This window comes from Leptopilina boulardi, unplaced genomic scaffold (assembly GCF_019393585.1).
Source record: "Leptopilina boulardi isolate dan_hultmark-lab unplaced genomic scaffold, ZJU_Lbou_2.1 LbouV2_325, whole genome shotgun sequence".
Taxonomy (NCBI): Eukaryota; Metazoa; Arthropoda; class Insecta; order Hymenoptera; family Figitidae; genus Leptopilina; species Leptopilina boulardi.
Window position 1 is genome coordinate 1,850,702 of NW_026137891.1, and position 22,148 is coordinate 1,872,849.

At 20.8% G+C, this 22,148-nt stretch overlaps 1 protein-coding gene across 4 annotated transcripts in view; it reads right to left on the bottom strand.

The window, feature by feature from the left end:
* LOC127284741 (synapsin) overlaps window positions 1–10,916 on the bottom strand; it is a 56,342-nt gene extending 45,426 nt beyond the window's left edge. For 3 of the 4 annotated variants that reach the window (XM_051310375.1, XM_051310374.1, XM_051310376.1), the window contains exon 1: window positions 10,807–10,916. The gene's annotated coding sequence lies outside the window, so the exon portion shown is untranslated. Of the gene's footprint in view, window positions 1–10,265; window positions 10,383–10,806 lie in introns of those variants that run through there. The other variant, XM_051310377.1, reaches the window with a different exon arrangement.
* Window positions 10,917–22,148: the final 11,232 nt, after the last annotated feature.

A 22,148-nucleotide genomic window follows, 5' to 3' on the forward strand; every position in this document is an offset into this window, starting at 1 on the left:
CATCAGAAACCGTATATATATATATATATATATATATATATATACCCTCCCCCCTTTTTCATTTCCTCATAATTTTCACATTCCATGAAAATATAAATATGAAAAAAAAAAATTGCTATTCAAAATATACAACAATTTTATCCAAGTTATACGAAGAAAAAAAATTTATTTCATTCAATTAGTCCATTTAATTTCAAATTTCATTTTTAATTTCAAATAAAAAAAATTTTATTTGATGCAAATAATTTATTTATTTTCAAATTACATTGAAGAAAAAAATTTATTTGATCTGAATAAAAATTATTTAATACGAATAATATAATTATTTGATGCAAATAAAAATAATTCGACCAACAAAAAAAAAAAAATGATTTGACACAAATAAAAATTATCTGATGCAAATAAAAAATAATTTGATTCGAATAAAAATTATCTGATGCAAATAAAAAATAATTTGATTCGAATAAAAATTATTTAATGCAAATAAAAATTATTTAATGCAAATAAAAATAATTCGAGCAAATAAAAATTATTTGATGCAAAATAAAAATAATTCAATCAAATAATAATTATTTGATACAAATTAAAAATTATATTTTTTGTAAATAAAAAATTATTTGATGCTAATAAAAAAAATAATTTGATTCGAGTAAAAATTATTTGATCGGAATAAAAATTATTTGATACCTGAAATAAGAATAATTCGATCAAATAAAAATTATTCGACCAAAAAACAGAAAAAAAAATTATTTGACACAAATAAAAATTATCTGATGCAAATAAAAAATAATTTGATTCGAATAAAAATTATTTAATGCAAATAAAAATAATTCGAGCAAATAAAAATTATTTGATGCAAATATATAAGAATAATCACGATCAATTAAAAATTATTTTCTTGTACGGAAAATAAGTTTAAAAAAACAAATAATAAAGAAAAAAAAAATTAAAAAATTCATTTATAAATATTTATTTTAAATTAAATATTTTAATTTATTATATTAAATATCTTATAAATAAACAAATTTCCTGTGGGGAAAATAAGTTTCTTTTTCAAAAAAAGAGAAAAACAATAAAAAAAGAAAATAATTTTCTACCTGGATTTTGAGGGATAAGAATAAAAAATTACTTAAATATTTTCCTTTCAAGGAATATTTTTCTAAGATCCAATTTAGAAAAAATTCTCTTCACCTGCGACCCATTTGAAGGAAATTTATCACTCAACTAAACAAACTTGAATCAAGTTATAGTGAGATGATGAGAGTTCCTTTATTTTGAGTAAACACACAATTTATCCATCAATAGTTAATGACCCAGTTAAATATATATATATAACTTTTGAAAAGTTATACGTTTTCTAAACTTCTATAAACTTTTGTTGAAATTACGTCTTATATAAGTCTTTCAGTAAACACAAAACTATTTTCGTTTCATTAAAAAAAAAAAAAAAAGAAAAGAAAGCTAATTGTTTTATTAATTTGCAAAGAATTGGTATTTATCTTCATTATATAATTTTCTTACTTCCATAAAAAAAAAAAACAATTTTTTTCCCCATAAAAAAATACTAAAATTAATTGCAATTATAGTGAATAATTAAATAAAAAAGAGAAACAATTTTTGTATAAAGAAAATTTTTTTCTTCTCTAATTAAATGTGAAATTATTAAGAAGAAAATAATTTTGAGAAACTAGAAATTAGTTGAAAGCTAATTAATTCAAGAGAGCTTCATTCTTTAAATTCCATTCGAGTTTTCTGAAATGAGCTTTTCTCTCCCCTGATATAACCAAGAGTATAGTAGAGATGGAAAATAATTCAATCTTTCGAATTATAAAATTTACACACAAAAATAGTATAACTTTAACGGACTGAAAACAAAATTTAAAAAAAAAAAAATAATAATAAGGGAAAGAAAATTACAATTTTCATTATATATTATATATATGGCGACAAAATACCGAGACGAATGCGCGAGAGGACAAAAACAATTTTTAAATGGAAGTTTATATATTCTTTCAAGAGAAGCTAAAATGAGATAAGCGGAAATAAAATCTTTATTAAATGTCATTTTCTTGCCTTCTTGCCATCTCTCAGAGGGCGTTTAAGCTTCATGAATATGAGAGGCAATCTAAATAAGAAAAAAAAATAAAAAAAATAAAAATAACGAAGTCATCATTTTATCTATAAGTATTTTTTTTTCTTTCTCTTCATCTAAAGTGTTAAAACTTTTTCAACAGTTAAATAAAATAATTATATATATTCTCATCAAGTGGAGAAATATAAACTTTTTTTTTCAAACTAAAATAATTTAACAATTTTTACAATTATTAAATTCTTTTCTTTTCAAAGTGAAATAAAATTTAAAGTTTAATTATTTTTTTTATTGTTGAAAATAATTTTCTTGTGCGAAAAAAATGCAAATGTTTTTGAAAAATAATTTTAAACATATTGAAAATTTATTAAAAATATTTTTTATATATTTTTATAAATATTTTTGTTAATATTTCTAACATGAATAGAATTTTTATAAATATTTTTGTTAATATTTTTGTAAATATTTTGTAAATAATTTTTAAATATTTTGTAAATATTTTTTAAATATTTTTTAAATATTTTCCAAATATTTTATTTATTTATATTTGGAACATAAAAGGTTTTGTAAATATTTTGTAAATATTTTGTAAATGTTTCTTCTAAATATTTCGTAACTATTTTTTAAAATTCCAAAAAAAAAACTAAAATAACAAGAATTTTTTTTCAATTAGTATATATATAGTGACAAAAGAAATTTATTTTGTCAAAAAATAAAAAAAATTCCGCACTATTTTGTTGACGTAAAAAAAAAATGTTTTTTCCTCGCTGTGTCTATGTAAATATTTCGAGAGAGAGAGAGCTTCCTTCAATTTTTGAAATTGAGCTTTTTTCTAAATTCGAAGGCGCTATATATATAAAACATTGTGTTTTGAAAAGGAATTTAGGTTCATTCGAATCGGTATAAGGTTACATCTTATACATGCAAATTGAATCACAGGTCCGAAGAGAAAACAGGATCAATGGAAATCCACTTGTTTCCAACCCCCCACCCCCCCTTCTTTGAAACTAAATTATTTCAAAACACTCAACAGAAAATTGAATTTATTTCAAATGCAAAACAAAAAAAAATAAACAAATTTTTTTCAAGCATTGCAAATTTTTTTTCTAATCAAAATGAGGAAAAAAAAATGTTTAATCATGAATTATTTATTATTATTATTATTAATCCATTAAATTATTTTTTTTAATTAGTAAAAAAAAATAATAAATAAAATTCGAGAAATTGAGAGAATAAAATTTGAATGAAAAAAAGAAATTTTATAAGAAAAATATCTTGTTTTTAGAAAAAAAAAAAAAATGTCAATTTTCTATTTAATGGTGATAATAATCGGAAAATGGTTTCGAAATAAAAAGGGGAGAAAAACAAAAAGAAATTGGAATATGAATTAAAGGAAAAATATATTTTCTCCCAAGATAACTATATAATGTTCATTGTATCGACTTTCCTGGTTCATGGATTTTTACTGCTTCCCTTTAACACAGAGAGAGAGAGAGATAGAAGCTTTATGAGATAAAAAGCTCAAACAAAAAAGTCCAGTTAGATGTATAAAGAACATTGTCTTTAACGAAACTAATTTTCTTTCATATTTTAATTAATAAAAAAATAAGTTACAAAAAAAAAATTGTTATCTTTTAATTTTAATACGATTTATTATAATATAATAATAATAATTTATTTCTCTTTTATAAGAGAAAAAAATTTTTGAGTATTTTTTTTCTTTTATAGAGAAAAAAATTTGTCAATTAATTTTATAGTTAATTTTCTCTTCTTTCTTTCTCTCTCTCTCTATACATGTATAAATCATGTATAAAAATTTTCAGGAAAAATTCGGTCTATTTGAAGGAATTATTTATTGAGAGTGAATTCAATTTTAAGTGAATTGAAGGGAGATGTAAACTCTCTAAGGCAAACTAATAATTTTCTCAAAATGCCCAGGGAAATCATAGAACTACAAAGTCATGAAAAAATAAATAAATCATTCTCTAGAAAATTGACTAGAATTGATTTTTTATTCTTCAATATTTTTTTTTATATAATATAATAATTGAAAAAAAAAATTGACTCAAAAATTAGTTAATGCAAATAAATATTTATTCAATAGTCAAGTAATCGATTATTTGAATTAAATAAATTTTGTTTTTTAGTGTATATAAAAAAAAATTGATAATTGAATAGGTGAGAAATAATATATCAAGAAATACATATATAACAGGTACGTCAGTAGTTCATCCAGTTAATCCATCAATATAACTCCAACAAATCTCATAAGAGGAATTAAATGTATTTCTCTGGCTTCATTGCTCGAATAAATTTTTAGAGATCAAAGGTAAATGGACGATAAATCAAAATTTATATACACAAAAAATCAAAACTTTCATAAAAAAAAAAAATTAAATCAAGTGATAATAAAATAGAATTGAAAATGTGACAATTTAAGAAATTTAAACAGACAAACATTTTAGGTAAAATAAATCAATGTTGTGACAGACAGAAAAAAATAGAAAAAAAAATTAAGTGAAACAAATCAACGTTAAATCCGGCAGAGGATAAAAAAAATTGAGTTAAACAAAATAATTCTCTAATTTATGAAAAAAGTAAATTAAATTAAATTTAATTAAACTTTATTATAATTATAATAATAATAATAATTATAATTATAATTATAATAATTATAATAATTATAATTATAATTATAATAATTATAATTATAATTATAATAATTATAATAATAATTACACCTAATAATAATAATTATAATTTATAAAATTTAATTTTATTTGATTTAAATAAAAAATTTTATTTACTTCAATTAAATGGGCCAAGACAAATATACGTTTTATTAAACTCAAATATATTATATTTGGTTCAAATAAAAAAATTTCTCTGAGTGTATGAATAGATCAACTTTCAGTGATATAAATCAATGTAAAGTCTGCCAATGTCGGATATTTCAATTTAAGTAGAATAATTCAATGTTATGTCAGACAAAGTTCAAAACGGTTTTAAATTTATTTTAAAAAAAACAATAAATATTTAATTTTGTTATTGAATTTTGTTTTAATTTTGTTATTTAATTTTAATTTTGTACTAATAATTACAATGAAACAAAAATAAAAAAAAAATCTTTCAATTTTCAGAAAAAAATATAAATATTCAAGTGAAAATAAATTTTACGATCTATACTGCAATTCGCCTTATGCGAGCTAAAAATAATAAATCTATAACGAAGTATCCGCACAGTGTGTGTATACATATCTGTATAAGGAAACTGTAGAAAATTCTCACCCTCCTTAACCTTCGCCGGACTGGATACTTTTTATATACACGGTTGACAAGATCCCACCCAGGGTGGGCCAAATGTTTTCTTCTTTGTATATTGCAATAAAAACTTAGAATCATTCAGTTTTTTTCCAAAATTGTTATATGTTACCAAATAATATATTTTATTAATGTTTTGTTGATTTTTTATTTGTTTAAACAATTTATTATTAATAATTTATAACTTTTTCAAATATACATACGACAGTAGAAGAATTTTATAAATTTGTTACCTTTTCTTCGAAGTTATTAATTCAAAGGTTATAAATAAAATAAAATATATAATTCAATTTGCAACAACTATTATTATAAATTGTTTAAACAAATAATTGTTGCTATTTATTAACATTCTTCATAATATTCCTAGAAAATTGCAATTTTTTTCTAATTTTGCAACTTAACAAGCACAACATAATAACGCAAAGATTTTATATGAATTTACTATTTAACTAATTGTTTAAACAATTGTTGAATTTACAATTTTACATCAAATCTATCTTTTATTATATTCCGCTTGATAAATTGCAAAATTAGAAAAAAAAACTGCATCTTTCTAGGTGCAGAACAAAGAAAGTTAATAAATAATAACAATAAATTGTTTAAACAAATGAAAAATGCAATATAATATTTTTTATATCTATTATTTGACATCATAAAACACTCACAGTGAAAAGTCTGCATGATTTCAAGTCTTTTTGTAAAATAGAATTAAAAAAATATCTGAATCATCCCGGTTATCTCCGTACATACATTGATAAAAGTTATAAATAATCAAGAAGACATTTTTTTTAAAAATTTGTTTTTACATTTTTTGAAAGTTCTTAAGATTTTGTTCAGTGACTTAAAATCGCGATTCAATTAAGGCAAAACTTTAGAAGATATGGCAATTTCAATTTGTCTGGCCCACCCTGGGTGGGCATCTTGTCAAGCGAAGGTTAACCTTTAATTTTTTTTTCTCTCCCTCTCTCAGACTATATATTTTTTTTTTTTTCAACGCAACAATAAGAAATTCGTATCCTAAATCGTCAGTTTAATCCCCTATATTTTTCTTTTCTTTTCTTTTCTTTTTTTTACGATATATCCAATGATTAAGTGTTAACTCAAGCTTCAGAAGCAATCAATTTCTCATTTCTGGACCCACACATTAGCCCATCGAAATTGGCTTAATCTTGGCTGAGATCTGGCACTAGTGCTATTACAGGAATTAATCAAGCAAGAAAATCTAAATTTTCAGATTGGACGAGATTTTTTTTCTATATAATTTTTAAAAATATTCGTTTTTTTGAAAGAAATTTTGTTTTCTATTTATATTTGTTTAAAAATTTCTTCTAAAAAAAGAATTTTTTCTTTTTATATTTTTTCGAAAATAAGAAAAGTGTTTTTTAACATTTTGAAACACCAGCTTTTTCTTTTTTTTTAAAGTAACAAAAATACACATCATTTTCAAAAAGAGATAATGAATTTTTATTATTTATAGAAATCATCTCCTTTGGAATATTTTAAACTCCCTTTTGATTAATCAATATAATTCCAACAGAGTGGTAACCATTTATAAATTAAATTAACAATTCTTTAAAATTCTTATTTAAGTGCCAATAATAGAGAAAAAAATAAATAAAAATGAAACTATATATTATATTTTTTTATAAAAAGAAGAGAAATTTTTGCAGAGAAATAAAAGAATTTTTCTCTCTATAATATTTAATTTTTAATAAAAGGTTAATTTAAATTTCATGCATTTTTTTTTATTTTTTATTTCAGTGACAGTCATATGTATATATCTTATTTCATTTATACTTAATATGAAAATCGATAACAAAAATTAAAACCGATATTATATATGTATATATGAATTTTTAATCATTTTTCTTTAATTAGTTGTATAAAATTTATATTTTCTGTAAAAAAAAATTATTACTTTCCGTAAAAATTTTCCTTTCTAAAAAACATACTTTCTTTAAAATTTTCCCTTTCTGTAAAATTTATACTTTCTTTAAAAATTTTGCTTTCCTGAAAAACTTACACTTTCTTTAAAATATTCCCTTTCTGTGAAATTTATATTTTCCGTCAAATTTCCCCTTTTCTGTAAAATATACACTTTCTTTAAAATTTTCCCTTTCTGTAAAATTTATTTTCGTTAAAATTTTTCCTTTCTGTGAAATTTACATTTTTCTGTAAAATTATCACTTTCAGTAAAATTTTTCCTTTCTAAAAAATGTACTTCCTTTAAAATTTTCCCTTTCTGTGAAATTTGTATTTTCAGTTAAATTTTCCCTTTCTGTAAAATTTACACTTTCTTTAAAATTTTTCCTTTCTGAAAAACTTACACCTTCTTTAAAATTTTTCCTTTCTGTGAAATTTATATTTTCCGTCAAATTTCCCCTTTTCTGTAAAATATACACTTTCTTTAAAATTTTCCCTTTCTGTAAAATTTACTTTCGTTAAAATTTTTCCTTTCTGTGAAATTTACATTTTTCTGTAAAATTATCACTTTCGTTAAAATTTTTCCTTTCTGTGAAATTTACATTTTTCTGTAAAATTATCACTTTCAGTAAAATTTTTCCTTTCTAAAAAATGTACTTCCTTTAAAATTTTCCCTTTCTGTAAAATTTGTATTTTCCGTTAAATTTTCCCTTTCTGTAATATTTACGCTTTCTTTAAAATTTTTCCTTTCTGAAAAACTTACACTTTCTTTAAAATCTTCCCTTTCTGTGAACTTTATATTTTCCGTTAAATTTCCCCTTTCTGTAAAATTTATACTTTCTTTAAAATTTTTCCTTTCTGTGAAATTGATATTTTCCGTCAAATTTCCCCTTTTCTGTAAAATGTACACTTTCTTTAAAATTTTCCCTTTCTGTAAAATTTACTTTCATTAAAATTTTTCCTTTCTGTGAAATTTACTTTTTTCTGTAAAATTACCCCACTTTCTGTAAAATTTCCCTTTTATTGAAAAACTTACACTTTTTTAAAAAATTTTCCCTTTCTGTAAAATTATATTTTCCGTAAAATTTTCTCTTTCTGTAAAATTTACACTTTTTCTAAATTTCCCCCCTCTTAGCGAAATTTATATTTTTAGTGAAATTGTCACTTTCTGTAAAATTTGTCATTTTCTGTAAAATTTTCCCATCTTGTAAAATTTAAATTTTCTGTAATGTTACCACTTTTTTTAAAATTTTCATACAGTACTCTAAAAAATCACAAGAGAATTGAATATTAACAAATTTTAATCTTTACCTATAATTACTAAATCTAAGTTAGTAAAAAAGTTTACTAATTTTTGAAATAAATAAATTTATTTATAAATTTATTTGAGACAAATAAAAATTTATTTGCAGTAAATAAAAATATATTTATTTCATAGACAAATATACGTTTATTAAATTCAACAAAAAACTGAAAAAAAAATTTTTTGATTTAAATAATCGGTTACTTGATTTTTATCAAATAAATATTTATTTCTATCAAATAATTATATTTTTGAGTCAATTAAATGATATTTTGTTTCAAATATAAAAATTATTGGTTCAAATAAAATTAATATAATTATTAATTCAATTATTTGGTTCAAGTAAATATTTATTTAATAATAGTCAAGTAATCAAGTATTTGAATCAAATAAAATTTTTTTTTCAGTGTTATTATATTTGTTTCAAATAAAACATTTCTCTGAGTGTACAATTAAGATTTATCCATTTAAAAAAAAACCACCAATTAAAAATTAGTTTATAAAAAAATTAACAATTCCGATTAAAAGTGGTTCAGTAAAAATTAAAAAAATGGTACACCCAGAGAAATGATTTATTTGAACCAAATAAAATATTTTTTGAGTTAAATAAACGTATATTTGTCTCAGAGCCTACTAACTTATTTATATTTGGCGTAAATAAAAATTTTATTTGTCAAAAAATAAATTTTTGCTTTGGCTCAAATAAATTTTTTATTTCAATGAAATAAAATATATTTGCAACAAATAAATGAGTTAGTATAGGCTCGAAGACAAATATACAATTTCTCTGAGCGTAGAAAACAAAAATTATCAAAAAAGGAAATTTTACAATTTTATTAAACTTACACCCAGAGAAATGTTTTATTTCAAAAAAAATTAAATATATTTCAATTAAATAAATGTATATTTGTCTCAGCCCATTTATTTGTGGTAAATAAAAATTTGTATTTAAATCAAATGAAAATTTATTTAAATCAAATGAAAAATTTATTCGAATCAAATGAAAAATTTTTTGAATCAAATGAAAATTTATTTAAATCACACACTCAGAGAAATGGAATATTTGTCTCCGAGCCTACTAACTCATTTATTTGTTGCAAATATATTTTATTTTATTGAAATAAAAAATTTATTTGAGCTAAAGAAAAATTTATTTCTGACAAATAAAATTTTTATTTACGCCAAATATAAATATGTTAGTAGGCTCTGAGACAAATATACGTTTATTTAACTCAAATATATTTTATTTCGTTCAAATAAATCATTTCTCTTGGTGCATAAAAATTTATTCGAATCAAATAAAAAATTTTTTGAATCAAATAAAAATTTATTTAAATCAAACAAAAATTTATTCGAATCAAATAAAAAATTTTTTGAATCAAATGAAAAATTTATTTAATTAAATAAAAATTTATTCGAATCAAATAAAAATTTATTTTAATCAAACGAAAAATTTATTTGAATCAAATAAATATTTATTAGGCTCCGAGAGAAAAATATATCATTTCTCTGGATGTAAAAAAGCACTGAATCTTGAAAACATTTTATCGTGTGTGTCACCAATAAAAGAAAAATCACTAAAAAAAAAAAAAAAAATTTTCCTCTAGCACATATAAGTGATACCCTTACCTTTCGTTGATATTTTCGATTAAAAAAAATCACTTCCGTCGCGATTTATTTATTTATTTTATCTCCTAACGTGAAAACCAAGATCAAAACTCGGGGACAAGTTTCAACGAAAGATATAGGGTTTGTTCGGATATACAGTAGAAAAGTACCAAAGATCACGTGTCAGTCCTGCGCATTCAACCCTTTATTTTGCCTAAAGGAAACGCACACACACACACACACATACATTTAACACACACAAACACGAGGGCAGCGTGCTGATAATATAATCGCGAAAGGGGTCGACGTACGTCGGTACCGAGGACTATTAAGGGGCGTCCCACTTGTTACAGAACAGCCAGTGCCACAGGTTTTTTTTTTCTCCACAAATTTTTTTTTTAACTGTGTTATTGAGTAACGATAGAAAAAATAGAAAAAGAGAGAGAGAGAAAGAGGGGAAAAAAATCGTTTTTTGATAAAACAAAAAGAGAGAAAGAAAAGAATTAGTATTTTTTTTTTTTTTTGTGAAAAAAAAATAGAAGATCCGCACGCTTCGACTTACCTATGACGTGTGTGTGTACTACCCACTAGTTCGCCAATGAAACAGTGAAAGCTTGCCTGAGAATTGCGAGGGTGCTGCCGTCCAGGGCCTCCGGGTCGATACGGACACGCCTGCGCTGCCCATACAATTTTCCATCCCTTCTCTGTATATATGGCAAAAGAGAAAATCAACCATCAACGGACACGCGACTTAGTAAATGTGTGTATGTGTGTGTGTGTGTTTTGAGATAAAAGCCTACATACATTTCGACAGTGCCGTATATTTCATTCAAGTCGGTTAACTATCCCTCCCCCCCACTCCTTCTGCTTTGGAAAAATCGAATCTAAAACCAGATGTCGACGACTCTGATTTTACTGACACACAGAATCTCCCATTTTGTTTGTTTATTTATTTAGGAATTTTATTTATTTATTTATTTATTCATTTTCCCTAATTTTAGGGAGCAAAAAAAATTGTCATTTTCTTTCAACTGAGATTTTTTATAAATAAATTTTCCGAACAGATGAATATTTTACTGATACACACACCCAGAGAAATGATTTATTTGAACCAAATAAAATATATTTGAGTTAAATAAACGTATATTTGTCTCAAAGCCTACTAACTTATTTATTTGGCATAATTAAAAATTTTATTTGTCATAAATAAATTTTTCTTTGGTTTAAATAAATTTTTTATTTAAACGAAATAAAATATATTTGCAACAAATAAATGAGTTAGTAGGCTCTGAGACAAATATACAATTTCTCTAAGTGCAGAATCTCCCTATTTTGTTTATTTATTTATTTAGAGATTTTATTTATTTATTTATTTTTCCTAATTTTAGGGAGAAAAAAAATTGTCATTTTCTTTCAACTGAGATTTTTTTATACAAATAAATTTTCCGAACGGATGAATATTTTCTAAAAATTGTTAGAATTTTCATTTTATTGATTTTTAATTTGTCATAATTATTTTTGAGACGAATTTTTATTTGTTCGAATTTTGTATTTTGCAGAATTTTCATTCAAACGATTTTCTACATTAGAGAATTTTTATATAATCGAAAATTTACTTCACTGAATTTTTTATTACACTTTTTATTCGTGAGAATTTTTATTAACTCGAATTTTAATTTAACATAATTGGAATTTTAAAGAATATTTATTCAGTAGAATTTAATTGCATAAAACAAATTTATTTGATTCAAATTTATCAGTTACTTTTGACTATTGAATAAATGTTTATTTGCATTAAATAAATTTTATTCGAGTAAATGAAAATTTATATTTGTTTTTCAAATATAGAAATTATTTTTTCAAATATAGTTTATTTAATTTAAATAAAAATTATTTTATTCAAGTAAATTTTTATATGATTTAAATAAATATTTACTTAATTCAAGTAAATATTTATTTGATTCAAGTATAAATATTTATTTGATTCAAGTATAAATATTTATTTGATAATAGTCAAGTAAATTATTTAATTTTTCAAATATTTAATATCAAACGATTCTAATTATAAATATTTCGATAATATAATTTCACAAAAAAAAATAAAATTATTTTATTCAAATAAATATTTACTTGAACAAAATAAATTTTATTTGAGCTAAATAAATTGATTTTGGACCAATAGAGTCTTTGTATTTGAATTAAATACATTGTATTTGAACCAATAATTTCTGTATTTGATACAAATAAAATTTAATTGCAACAAATAAATATTTATTTGATAATAATAAAGTAACCAATTGCTTAAGACAAATAAATTTTTTTTCAGTATAAGAATTTTCATTTCATTCTTTTAGATAAATTTTCATTTTTTTTCGAATTATTATTTGATTGAATTTCCGTATAACCGATTTTTCATACTACATATCTCCCATTTTGTTTGTTTATTTATTTATTTAGGGATTTTATTTATTTATTTATTTATTCATTTTCCCTAATTTTAGGGAGAAAAAAATTGTCATTTTCTTTCAACTGAGATTTTTTTATAAATAAATTTTCCAAACAGATGAATATTTTTTAAAAATTGTTAAAATTTTCATTTTATTGATTTTCATTTTGTCATAATTATTTTTGAGACGAATTTTTATTTGTTCGAATTTTGTATTTTGCAGAATTTTCATTAAAACGATTTGCTATATTAGAGAATATTTATTTATAATCGAAAATTTACTTTACTGAATTTTTTATTACAATTTTTATTTTTGAGAATTTTTATTTACTCGAATTTTAATTTAACATAATTGGAATTTTAAAGAATATTTATTCAGTAGAATTTTATTGTATAAAACAAATTTATTTGATTCAAATTTATCAGTTACTTTTGACTATTGAATAAATATTTATTTGCATTAAATATATTTTATTCGAGTCAATGAAAATTTATATTTGTTTTTCAAATATAGAAATTATTGTTTCAAATATAGTTTATTTAATTTAAATAAAAATTATTTTATTCAAGTAAATTTTTATATGATTTAAATAAATATTTATTTAATTCAAGTAAATATTTATTTGATTTAAGTAAATATTTATTTGATTCAAGTAAATATTTATTTGATTCAAGTAAATATTTATTTGATTCAAGTAAATATTTATTTGATTCAAGTATAAATATTTATTTGATAATAGTCAAGTAAATTATTTAATTTTTCAAATATTTAATATCAAACGATTCTAATTATAAATATTTCGATAATATAATTTCCCCAAAAAAATAATAATAATTTTATTCAAATAAATATTTACTTGAACCAAATAAATTTTATTTGAGCTAAATAAATTGTTTTTGGACCAATAGAGTCTTTGTATTTGAATTAAATAAATTGTATTTGAACCAATAATTTCTGTATTTGATACAAATAAAATTGAATTGCAACAAATAAATATTTATTTGGTTCAAATAAATATTTATTTAATAACAATAAAGTAACCAATTACTTGAAACAAATAAATTATTTTTCCAGTATAAGAATTTTCATTTCATTCTTTTAGATAAATTTTCATTTTTTTTCGAATTATTATTTGATTGAATTTCCATATAACCGATTTTTCATACTACAGAATTTTTCCTTAACCGAAAAATCACAGAATTTTTATTTGTCCGTAATTGCAAATGTCCGAACAAACAATCGATTTTGGCGCAATTTTTAAAATCAACCAATTAAAAATTATTCATAAAATTGTGATTGGTTGATTTTCAAAATCGCGCCAAAATCGGACTGTTCGAACATTTGCAATTTCGGACATATGAAAATTCACAAGATTAATAATTTAATTTTTTAACAAGGTTTTTCCGAAATTTTCTTCACTTTTAATGAATGAAAAAAAAATGGGGGTATAATTATTTGCAAAAATTTTTGAGAAAATTATAAAATAATTAAAAGTTGAAAAAAAGTTTGTCACTGAGTACAAAAAGAAATATTTGTTTATTGTTCATTTTTTCAATAATATTTAAATACTAAATTAAAAAAGAAAAAATTAATTTTTATTAAAAAACAAATAAAATAGTAAATAAAAGTTAATATCGAAAATTCCAGTGACACAAGTCAACGTCATGTCGGCCAATTAAAAAGATCCTTCACACACAAATATATATGTATATAAATAACTATAAAAGGCGAATTTCAAATAAATTCAGTTTCAACAAAATTAAAATTTAAAAAGTTAATTAAAAAAAAAAAATAATTAAATAAAACGGGGAAAATTAATATCGAACGAAATATAAATCGACAAAAATTGAAAAATATTACAAAATATAATAAAATATGTAATTGACGAAATACATTTTTTTAATTAATAAATAATAAACTAATAAATAATAACCTAATAAACAATAAACTAATAAATAATAAATTAACAAATAATAAACTAATAAATAATATTTTTTTTTAATAACAGAAAAAAAATACTAGGTCACAAATTGCGTTTCAGTATAAAATAAGCTTTGGAACAAAAGTTAAAAGCTTAAAAACTGTTTTAGTAAATTAAAAATGCTTTTAAAACGCAGAAGGGGAAAATTTTTCGCTATAGATGAATATTCAAAGGTGAAAAAAAAATCAATATTTCAGTTAGACAAAATGACAATTTTTAAAATTCAGAAAAAAATTAAAATATTTTTACTTAGAATTAACAGTTAAACAATTTCTTCAAATTAATTATTCTTTTAAACAAAAATTTGACAATGATAAAAATTTCTAACAGAATAGAAAAAAATTTCAGTGAAACAAATCAACGTTTAATTCGACAATGGAGAACAATTTTAAATTTTGAAGCTGTTGTAAAAAAAAACTATCGAATTTCAGTAGTAAAAATCAATTGTAATAAATTTAGAATTAATTTGATTCTAAATCTATATCTAGAAAAATGATTTATTTGAACCAAATATAATATATTTGAGTTAAATAAACGTAGGTATATTTGTCTTAGAGCCTACTGGACCATTTATTTGGCGTAAATAAATTTTGTTATTTAAATCAAATAAATATTTATTTAAATTAAATAAAAATTTACTTAAATCAAATAAATATTTATTTAAATTAAATAAAAATTTACTTAAATTAAATAAATATTTATTTGTCACTGAGACAAATAATATTATTTCTCTGGGTGAATATAAACAATAGAAATAATATTAAAATATTAAAAAATATAAATAAATATGAAAAAAAGTTTATAAAATATATAAAATAAAATGTCGAGTAAAATCAAAGAGAATAAATTTAAATAAAATAAAATTTTCAGTATACTGTATATATATTAATGTTTGAGGAAAAAAAAATCCAAGAAACTAGAATTTAATGAAAAAAAAAAATTTGCAAAATAAACGCGAGTGAAAATTGAGTTTCAGTGAAACAAGTAGAGGTAAGTCCTGACGATGAAGAGTCTCTCACTGAATATTAAAGTGAATTCCAGTAGAATTAGTCAATACAAGGCACGCCTAAGTATCGCACAGTGGCGCTCAATGAATTCTAATGAATTTTCACTAGAAAATTTTAACCTCACAATTTTATAAATATAAATATTATTTTTTAAACCATAATTAATATTAACTAATTATTAATTATAACTAAAATATAAAATAATTAAAAAAATGCAATATTTTTCAACAACAAATGGGTAAATTATTTTATCAATTTCAAAAAAAAAAAAAATTTTTTTACAATTGTTATAAATTAATGTGATAAATTGAGTTCAATTTATATATATAGGAGTCGAGGAGTCTGTGCATGCAAATGAGTCGTGCAACCCATAAAGATTAATATCTTGATTGTAGTATTGAACACGCAATCTCTAAATTACCGAGAAACTAATAATCATCTCAATTCATATTTTTTCATAAGTTTAATATAGTTATTGTTTTTTTTTTAATAAACATAAATTACTGCAAATTTCACTATTTAGTATTTTCAATTTTTTAAATAAAAATAGAAATTATTGAAAAATATTTTTTAAAAATTTAATTTTTCGTTTTTGCAGTGAAAAAAAAAAATTATTTCATTCAAATAATTGGTTAAACTATCAAATAAATATTTATTTGTTAAAATTAATTTGATAATTTAATAATTAATTATTTAATTATTACACCCAGAGAAATGATTTATTTGAACCAAATAAAATATATTTGAGTTAAATAAACGTATATTTGTCTCAGAGCCTACTAACTTATTTATTTGGCGTAAATAAAAGTTTTATTTGTCAGAAATAAATTTTTCTTTGCCTCAAATAAATTTTTTATTTCAATGAAATAAAATATATTTGCAACAAATAAATGAGTTAGTAGGCTCGGAGACAAATATACCATTTCTCTGAGTGTATTCAATTATTAAATATTAAATTATTAATATTTTATTATTATAATAATTTAATTATTTAAATAATAAAATTAATTAAATAATTATTATTTTGTTATTACAATTATTTAATTAATTTAAATTAAATAAATTATTATTTGAGTCAATTAAATGTTATTTTCAAATATAGAAATTATTGGTTCACGGTTTATTTAATTCAAATAAAAATTGATTCCAGTAAATATTTATAATAGTCAAATAATTATTTATTATTTGCATCAAATAATTTTTTTTCAGTAATTATAGAATCTTTAATGTTATTATCTAATTATTTTTAAATATTTATTTTTATATTTATTTATATATTTTTTTAATATATTTTTTAATATATTTTTCTTTTATATTTAAAGAGTATTTTTTTTGTATTTATCCATGAAAAAATATCGTTTTATCAAAAAAAAAAAAAGAAACTTTGTAACTAAAATCGGATTCGATATATAAAAAGTAGTGTAAAATTTGAACACAAAACTTGAAGGTTTTTGCTCGCATGGAAAGTAAAAGTTCAAATGTTAAACGTATATAGGATATATAAAAAAAAAAAAAATTCACGCGATCTAGATTTAGAAAAAAAAACTATATATATATATAACATACCATTGGAACGAATCTCCCCCAAAAGGATCCAGTGGGATTCATATATAGAAGTTTATTCAGCTTTTACACGCAGTCTTCCACAGGCAACTAATCCAATCAAATATCTAAAAATATCTTCTATCTGAAAAATAGAAAACATAAAAAAAAATTTATTGTTTATTTCCATGTTAATTTAACAATTATAAAAATAATTTATAATAATTTGAATAATAATAATAATAATAAAATTAACAATTATTTCTGTTACAACAATAATAAAAATATTATTGTTACAACAACAATAATACCAATAATAAAATAATAATATTAATAATAAAAAAATGATAATAATAATAATAATAATAATATCAATAATAATAATAATAATTTTATTTGAAAATTTTGAAAAATTATTCACGAATGTGTCATTTATCAGCGAAAATAATTTTCCCCGTTTTTTTTTTACAATATTCATGTCGCGTATTAAGATGAAAATTTATGCAAAAGCAATTAAAAGGATAATTACTATTAGGATAAATTGCCACCAGACAAGACACTAATCATGACAAATTCAATAAAAAACGGAATCATTAAATGCAATATAGTGAATATAAAATCGTCATTTTTCATGTGTGTAAAAAAGAGAAAATTTTTATTTTATAAAATAAAATTTATATTTTATAAAATAAAAATTTTCCTCGATGTTAAAATTAATTAATTATTTATTTATTTATATATTTATTAATTAATTAATTTAATTTTTCTTTACGTTTGAAAGAAATTTTTTTTATTTTTTTTTATTCCAAAGATAAAAAGTTAGTTTTTTTTCTCTGTATGTAAAAATTGTTTTTTTTTTCATTTTATATACAAAATGGAAAAAATATATCTGTTATTAATAAATAAAATTAATATTCTAATGTTTTAAAATTGTTTTATACTCTCTTTTAATTTTTAGTGACTTTTATATATTCTCAGAATTTTATATAGAAAAAGAGGAAACTATAAAAGAAGAAAATAGTGATGTTCTATTTTTTTTTTTTTTTATATGATTTCTCATCTCTTTCTTTCTTTTGTGATTTCTATTTCCGTTCATTCGTCCAAAGAGACGTGAGTCTATGTGTGTGTGTGTTTTTTTTTTATTTTCTCTTCTCTTTGATTTTGAAGACATTAATTTTTCATTGAATTCTTTCGACTTCAAGTCTCGTATATTTTTTGCTTTAATTTTTTTATACCCCATTCTTTTAATTTCATTTCTTGTTTTTGATGTATTTTTTTAAACTTATTTTTATTCTCTTTCTATTCTTTAAATAACTTTGTCTTTTAGTATATTTTAAGTTTCCGCATTGTTGCATTTTTCCAAAGATGAATCGACACAAATTTTATAATTTAACTTCATCTTTTTTTATACATCAAATGTTTTTCTATAATACAAATAATAATAATAATTTTTATTTTTTTTTTTGCTACAAAAAACAAACAATTTTCGTATTTTAGTTTAAACAATTTTATGAGTACGTTAAATTTTAAATTTATGGAAAAAATATTTATAAAAAAAAATAATTAATTTTCCTATTTTTCTTGTTAACGAGAAACCAAAAATAATTACCAAATATAACAATAATTTGGTTAGTAACGAAATCTCATAAAAAATTATTAATTAAAAATTTAATTTTAAAGAATTTTATTATATTTATAATTATTTTTTAGAATTTTCATTTCTTGAATTAAAATTTGATAGAATTTCTTTGTAAATTAATTTTTTTTTAACAAAATTATCATGTTTCGAAAATTTTTAATTAACAGAATTTTTAAAGTGCCTTTTTTTTATTTGTTCAAAATTTGTAAATGGCCGAATAATAAACGCACAAAGATTTCGGCGCGATATTTAAAATTCACGAATCAGAAATTTTTAAAGAAAATCGTGATTGGTGAATTTTAAAAAATTGCACCAAAATCTTTCTGTTGACTGTTCATTCGGTCATTTGCAATTTCGGACAAATAAAAAATTCGGCATTCTAAAAAATTCTGCACAATAAAAATTCGATACATAAAAAATTAAAAAATAAAAATACGTTTAAAAAATAATTATATATGTAATAAAATTCTCTAAAATAAAAATTCTAATTATTTTTATGGGATAATTAGAAACCAAATAAAAAAAAAAATGAAAAAAATATAAATTTTCTATTTTTGTTGAATAATGATTTTTTAACAATTATTTATTATAGAGAAAACCAAATGCGTCACGATAAAAAAAAATAGAATACAAAATAAACTGTACATATATGTAGTTGATGAAACAAAATTTGCAATTGAAATTTATTTATTTTATGAGAATTGTTTTTCACCCTTGGCTAATAATAATGGACTGTATAAAATATAACCTAATATTGCGTGTTTATATTTATGTACAATATATATTCTTAAATTGAGAATATAAGTTTTTCAGGTTATTTATTTATGTATTCTATGAGTTGCGAACATATAGAGAAAAAAAAAAAAAAAAAAAAAAAGGGAGAGAGAGAGAGAGAGAGAGAGAATAAAATGTGTAGTGTCGTGTACATTTGTCTGAAAGCAAAATACACCTGTCATGTCTCGCCGAAGAATAGGAAGGTTTCAACACACATACATTTACCATATTCACATATACGTTGTAAGACTTCCTTGTCAGGTTCGGATCATTAAAAAGCCCCCCCCCCTCTTTCTTAATTATATATAAATTTATATATCGAATTAATGAAATTTTTTTTGATAAACGAAATTTATATTGATATTATCCCCTAATTTTTAAATTTTTAATTCAAAATTATTTAATATTTCATTTAATTTAATAATTATTTAATTATTTAATTTAATAATTCTCAATTTATTAAAAAAAAATATTTTTATTCAATTATTTATTATATTCTAATAAATTAATTATTAATTAATATAATTAATTCTAATTAAATTAGGATTATTATTAATATTTTTTTCAAATACTATTTGAATTTTTTTTTTTTTTATTTCAGTGGTAAATTCACTGAAATAAACAATATTCTCAATTTAAGAATATAAAATTGCGGTTATTTCCATCTTAATTATAATTTTATTTTATGAATTTTATTGCTATAGTAATTTTTTTTTGGTTTATTTCAGTAGGAAATTTAGTGAAAAAAACATTATTCTCAATTTAAGAATATAATCTTGCGATTATTCTTATTTAAGAATTTTATTCATGAATTTTATTGTTATAGTTAGAATCATATAGTATTTTCATAAAAAAAAAAAATTATAAATAATCTATTATCATATGTGTAGAAAATATTTTATAAAATAAAATTATTTTTAAAATCTGAATATTCTCAAATTAAGAATATTTTTAAAATCAGAATATTCTAAAAATAGAAATATTTTAAAATCAAAATATTCATTAAATAAGAAAACAATTTTTTAAATTAGAACATTCTTGAAGTAAGAATATTTTTAAAATCAGAATATTCTTAAAATAAGAAAAATATTTTTAAAAAATAAGAATATTTTTAAAATCAGAATATTTTTAAAATAAGAAAAATATTTTTAAAATAAAAATTAAAATATTCTTAAAATAAGAATAATAATTCCATGGTATAAAAATTACATTTGTAATAATTGTTTATTTTGTATTTATTTTATATTTTACGAAAAAATAATAAAACAAAAATTATTACAAAAAAAAAATGTTCCTTATTTTGGAGCAAGAGAGAGAATTCCTAAAATCCCAAAAGTATTTACCAGGGGTGGGGTGGGGGGTGAAAAGTTCAATTGCAGTTATTATTTCTCCCAAGCTTGTTTAGTCTGTAGGTCGGTGTGGCGCTCGTTTCAAAGTTACCCCCTGGGGCATGAGGAGGATCCTTTTCCATAGCCTATATATATATATTCTCGCAGGGTTGGATTATCACTGCTTCCCATTCATCCCTTTTCTAGGGCAAGCACAGAAACTCGTGACATGACATAACTGGTGACAGTCATTTCAAACCCACCCTCCCCCCCTTCCCTCATCCCTTTTCATAAATTCTGTACATACGAAATTTCCTTCATCACCATGAAACCGACATATATATATAAATTTCGAAAATTCAATCTCAGTATTTAACAGGGATGTGACTAAAAAAAAATTTTCACCTTGGAAAAAAATTTTTAATTTCAAAAGTATAATAATTTTTTTTTAATACACCCAGAGAAATGTTTTATTTGAACCAAATATAATATATTTGAATTAAATAAACGTATATTTGTTTCACAGGCTACTAGTTCATTTATTTGGCGTAAATAAAATTTTTTAATTAAATCAAATAAAAATTTATTTGAATTCAATAAAAATTTATATTTGAATCAAATAAAAATGTATTTGAATTAAATATTTATTAGGCTGTGAGACAAATATACCATTTTTCTGGTATCAGTATAGTGAAAGTCAGTTTCGTATTTCAGTAGTAAAAGTTTGTTTTAGTCAGACAAACTTTTAAATCAGTAAATTCCTTATTTCTTTTTAAATTAGTAATCTTTTTTTTTTTAAAGATTACTAAATTAATCATTCATTTTAAATATTTTTCATTAATTCTAAAAATGTTTGTTTTTATTGAAAACGGTTTAGTTTAAAAAAAAAAAAAAAAAAATCATTTTCCACAAAAGCTCGACATAATAATGATTTGCAATGCTTTTTGTGCAATATTTACTTTTTATGTTTTTTCAAACGGGTAGCTACTGAATTTTTTGGTAGAGGAAGTACACCAGCAGTCCAGTTTATCGAGTACTCGACACTTTTTTTTTTAAAGGGCGATATGTTCCTATATATCCTCTCACACGCTCTAAATATGAATTAGTGGAAAATTTTTTTTAATTAGTTAATTTTACTAATTCGATAGTGACACATTTTTTTTTACTATTAATTAGTCAAATTTTA